Consider the following 6,095-nt stretch of genomic DNA (forward strand, 5'->3'; position numbering starts at 1 on the left):
TTCATAGAGAACTCTCACAAATTTACAACACGTTACAAAATTAAGGACACTGAAGCTCAAAGAAATAATTGGACTTATTCAAGAACAACTAGTTAGGAAGCCTTACACCCAGACTTGAACTAAAAGTTCAATTCTTCTGATTGTTTTAGATTTTGTGAATTCTACAATCGTGCCATAGTTATTATCTTACCTCTCCAGTATTTTAAATTTATCATCTAAAAACAATTTTTAAATTATGCCACTAATATGATTTCTCTTTTAAATTGAAAATCACCTAATGTACTTTAGAGATCATCTCTATGTTAATGATTCATAATTTAGCATCAAAGAATTTGAGAACCAGGCTGGGCGCGGTGGCTCATGCCTGTAATCCTAGCACTCTGGGAGGCCGAGGCGGGCGGATTGTTTGAGCTCAGGAGTTCGAAACCAGCCTGAGCAAGAGCGAGACCCTGTCTCTACTAAAATTAGAAAGAAATTAATCGGACAACTAAAAATATATAGAAAAAATTAGCCGGGCATGGTGGCGCATGCCTGTAGTCCCAGCTACTCGGGAGGCTGAGGCAGTAGGATCACTTGAGCCCAGGAGTTTGAGGTTGCTGTGAGCTAGGCTAATGCCAGGGCACTCACTCTAGCCACACCCCGGGAGGCCTTGGTCTAAAAAAAAAAAAAGAATTTGAGAACCAGAGAAGAGGGCTTGCACCCCTCCCCCCAGATAATGAAAAGATAAAAATTGTGTCTCTCTTAAGATTGTCCTAAGTTTTTCATCGCCATCTATGAAAATGTTTCACAACATTGTTGTTATGGTCTCTAAAAAGTATTAGGGAACATTAGAGTTTATCAGTGAGCTTGATATATTTTCAACTGAAAACAATCATGTAGACTGTATTGAATTCTTTTATATAATGAAGTTTTGCATATGCTAAACTATTAACAATAGGATTAACAATTGGCTTCTTGGAAATGATTACATAAATTGTAGTAATGTGAAAAAAGATATATAAATATTACATCTGTACATGTGGATTAATATACACATATAAAGGCATGAATGTCTAATGATTTCAAAAGCCAGTATCACAAAATAAAGAGGAGGAGGAATTTAAGCAACAGTAATATGGCTAAGGGATAAATAACGCATTTTAAATTTCTGACTTGCCTCATTCATATTGAATAAATATTATATTATTGGCTTCTTCAATGATCAGATGAAAAGGAGAGATTGCAATTGCTAGCAAACTCATTTTCAAGGTGGTTAATCAAAAGTGAAGTTGGTCTGACTGTGCCTGAATTTAACTTACTAAAAAATTGTTTAATATTTCTTCCTACAGTGCACAGAACTCTACCTCACTCTCAAGAGGTCCAGTAATAAATTTCAATGTCCCTTTAACACTAATTAATTCTTTTGTATTTTGGAAATCTAAATTAAAATAGATGGGCTGTGATATTCATTCATTCATTTTCATTGATCTGCTAAATATCTGAGTATCACCTCTTTAATAATATTAAATCATATTTTGATATTATTCTCCCTCACCACTGCAGTTTAAAGACTATGTCTTAAATTTAATAATCTTCTTTGAGATAAAACTTTTTAACTTTTATTCTTTCCCTTTGAAAATCAAATTTCCGTCTATAGCTCTTTGTTCATAGTATTAATTAAATACCCTATAATGTTTATCTATTATCCCCCATGTGATTATTCTGTAGTTTTCATTTTTATTTCTTAACTTTCTCTCAATAATAACTAAATATTATGTTGTCTTTCTCATCTATTTGTTTCTCCATTAAAATAGACCCCATGTGTCTACATGTTATAAATCAATTATGGAGGTAGCCATGATTTACACCACAATTACATTAGGTGGAAAATGTCCAAACTACTTTTGTAAACCTACAAGAAAACTAACAACAGTTTTTAAATATAAACTCTATGGAGTGCTAAAATTGATCAAATGTATTATGAATTTTATCAAGAGGCACACAAAGTGAGAAATAGTTTAGGATGAGGGAGCTTAGATAAAATCTTTATGCAAGAGTGCTTAGCTATTTCAGTGAAAGGTTGAAAAAGTGATAGAAAGTAACTCATCTTACTGTATTATTATCACCAATTTCTACATATTAAAAAATCCTCATCTTAAGATTTCATCAAGCAAAATGTTTGCCTTTGATTGAAGATAAGAGAAGATAACCTCTGAGATTATGTGCTTATGATTTCTTAGCCTGTATTTCTTCCTAAAACATCTCTAAAATTCAAATATGATATGCACTTCATCATTTCTTTCATTTTGCACAGCTAAAAAATTTACTCTCTGTTCCTAATCTAGAGAAGGAAAGAAAATTGGTCAAATGTGGCTTCTCTGGTGCCTTTCCCTCCTGAGACTGTGGCATCCCAAATCAATTCAGCACTAATTGTGGAGCATGCATTATATATTTTGACACCATGGCACATACAGATATTAACTAAATATAATCTCTATAGAATTTGCAATATACTGGGGAAGTAAGATATTTACAAAATACACACTGTGGTTGGTACTACAAGAGAAGTGAAAGTTGCATTGGGCAAAAAGAAAAAAAAAAGAAAGAGCAGGTACTTTCAGCCGAGGAAATGAGAGGTGGGGAAGGGAATTAGTAACAGCTTCTTGGAGACAACACCATTTGAATTGAGCATTTAAGGTAGGACAGGATTTTGGCAGCAGAGATGGACAGGAAATGCATTCTGGAAGAAGAGAGAAGAGACGCAGCCTGTACAGAGACATTTAAATAAAGTCAGGATATTCTCTGATTGGGAAGTTACACAGGGTTGGAAAGGTGAGTTAGAACAGGTTGAGGATTGTTCCAAATGTGTGGTTTAGGAGACGCTGCATCAATGTCTATCCTAAGGAAGCAGAGACTTGAGGACACCTGAATTAGGCTCACTAGCTTGGAGAGCTCCGCAGACGGCTTGCCAAGCTGAATGTGAATTCAGGAAAATAACACTAGGACAGCTTGCTGCTGCCTGGTGATCCATTCTTTATAAGATGCTGCCTAATAGCACCTTGTTCTTGGGTCAGGTCCAACTATCTAGAAGAAATGCCAACTTTGCTGAATCTTGCAATTCTCAGCTTCAAGCCATCAGCAGAGTATTTATGTGTATGCTTCCAACTTCCCAGAAATAATTCTTCCTTTGAAACCCGAAATCATGTTTGAAGATTTGGGAGGCAAAGAGAAGAGAAAAGTGAAGATCAAGGGCAGAAATGATTTTCATCTCTGGAAAAGTGGCTTTTTAATATTCCCAGATTCTCCAAGAATCTTCTAAATTCTACTGTGTAAATTCTGTTTGGCAGAATAATTTTATTCTTAAAAATTGTTTGTCTGTGTTCACTGTCCCAAAACCCCTCAGGCTGACAGAGGTGTCCTATCTTAATATTCTATACATACAAGGGCTTATAATTATTGATTATTTAGGCACTAAAATATAGAATAATGACCTTAGATTAGTAGTTCCCAAGTGGGGGTAATTTTTCCTTCCAGGGATATTTGGCAATATCTAGAGCTGTGGTCCCCAATCCCCAGGCTGTGGACCGATACCGGTCTATGGCCTCGGCCTGTTAGGAACCGGCCACACAGCAGGAAGTGAGCTAGCAGAAGCTTCATCTGTATTTACAGCTACGCCCCATCACTGGCATCACTGCATAAGCTCCACCTCCTGTCAGATCAGCAGCAGCATTAGATTCTCACTGGAGTTCCCTCCCTACTGTAAACTGCGCATGCGCATGCGAGGGATCTAGGTTGCCCACATCTGAAGAGAATCTAATGCCTGATGATCTGAGGTGCCGCTGAGGCTGTGAGGTTAGCACTGGGGAACTGCAAATACAGATTATCATTAGCAGAGAGGTTTGCATGGTAAATGTAATGCGTTTGGATCATCCTGAAACCATCCTTCCCCCTGCCCTGGTTTGAGGAAAAATTATCTTCCATGAAACTGGTCCCTGGTGCCAAAAAGGTTGGGGAGTGCTGGTCTAGAGGCAAGTTTGGTTGTTAAGACGTGGGGCTGGAGAATCTGTTGCTACTGGCATCTAGTGGGCAGAGGCAAGGGGTGCTACTAATGCACAGGACAGCCAGCCACAACAAAGATTTATCCTGTCAAAATGCCAAATAATGTCCAGCTCGATAAATCCTGCTATAGAGAGAAAAGATGTAGGTAAGAAAACAGGAGTGAACAACACTGGGTTTTGGTTATTGGATATTGAATATTAAATGGATTGACACGTTTTCTTCCAGAGCTTAGAGAGAAGTCCTAGAAATTCTTCTAAGTTCCTTAGGAATAAGTACCTCTCTCCACCTTCTTGTGGGTATGTTCTTCTCTGGAGATTGGCAGGAGTAGTGTCTTCCTGCAGCTGAGAACATTATCTCAGGCTCTATTCAGTACCAACAGCACACATATTGGAAGAATCTCCATGGAATGAAAGGGGAGGGTATTTCTTGAGATGAATTTTCTCTATTGAAGAGATCTAATGCTGATGCCCTAAGGACGGCAAATAAAACAGAATCCCCTGGCTGTAAAGGAAAGAAAATAATCTGCCTCTGGGACTGTCTGAATGATCTAGGCTTCTTTTGCCTTATAGGCCAACCGGTATGACCAATTTATCCCCCAGGCTGAAGTCACCTGTCCTTAGTGTGTATGTGAAATCTACCATGACAATGGGAGTTTGTGGAGGCCAAATACTAGGAAGGCGATGACGGTAAGGAGGCAGCAGATGAAGAAATGACAATGTTCAAGCAGAAGCTAGGAAACCATACATATACCTGGATGCTGTGTAATGAATAGAGATCTCTGTTGGTCTCTTAGGGATCTTCCAAGCATAAACACAGATTTTAATTCTTTCAAAGTAATACATGGAATGCCAAAAAATGTCTGATTGACTTTCTAAAAGAGGTGAGGGGAAGGTGAGTGCAAACGGTTTCTTAAAAGTTTTATTTCTCTTGACACATATTCCGTTTTACCCATCTGTAAGGCAGGGTAGGCGGTTCCAGTGCACATTTTATGAATTTGAACTTGAAATGACTCTAGTTTTAAAAATAATAATGGTAATGTGCTAAAAGGGTGACAAGAACTCCAGTGGCAAAGTTGAAAGTCTGCACACTGACAGGCCAATTAATATAAATAGTAATTACCATAGCCAATATCCACATTAGAGACTGGATTTGATTTGGCTAAGTATGCATTAAGTGTGTTAAAAATAAAGTTATTATACACTGTAGTGAATACTAGTATTACCAACAGACCAGAAACACTTTGAAAAGCAGAGTTGTTCACAAGAGAAAGGAAGAAGAGAAAACCGTAGCCTCAGCCTTGGAGGAGTCCTTCCAGTGGAGACTCAGTAACCTCCCTAGCAACTACACAAACTTGGTGTATCTTCTAATATTAAAAAGCGTTATAATTGTGATATACCACTACTGTTCAAGCTAATTTACTTCCTAATGGTTTATTTGCATAATAGAATTTGCATTTTATTTTACAGCAAATGTTATGATTCCACCTGCCCTATTTTATATTTTAGATAGAACACCAAAACCAAGAGAGAAAAGAGAAACAACTGAAGACGAGAATAAATATTAGAAACATCTCATCCACTCTAGAATAAATATTAGAAACATCTCATCCACTTGTCCCCACTTGGCAACACTGAATTTGGCACCCAGGATAGGGGTGTCAAACCCTGATGTCTACCCTCACATATGAATGTACCAGCTTTCTGTTTCCATCTTCTCACTCTCTCTCTCTCTCTCTTTGCCTTTACTGTTGTAGTTCGATAAAGATAATTTCCACAGGTGATGCAAAGCCATACTAAGTTCATTGCGAGGGTGTATTGATTTTGAGAAATATTAAAGACAAGTGAGAAGTTACATGCAGACATAGAATGACTTACCAATCTTTAACATCATTCCTGCCTACCTGACTTTTATTGGCCTCAGAAAAACAAGAGTCCAAACTGTAGTTCACAGCCTAATATAACAAAGCATTCTTTTCTTACCTTCTTCTGTTATCAAGAGTATGGAATTTGGGGATACATGTTCCCTTTTTGTTAAAGCATATGCATCATTTTAAATAT

This window comes from Propithecus coquereli, unplaced genomic scaffold (assembly GCF_000956105.1).
Source record: "Propithecus coquereli isolate 6110/MARCELLA unplaced genomic scaffold, Pcoq_1.0 Scaffold276, whole genome shotgun sequence".
Lineage (NCBI taxonomy): Eukaryota > Metazoa > Chordata > Mammalia > Primates > Indriidae > Propithecus > Propithecus coquereli.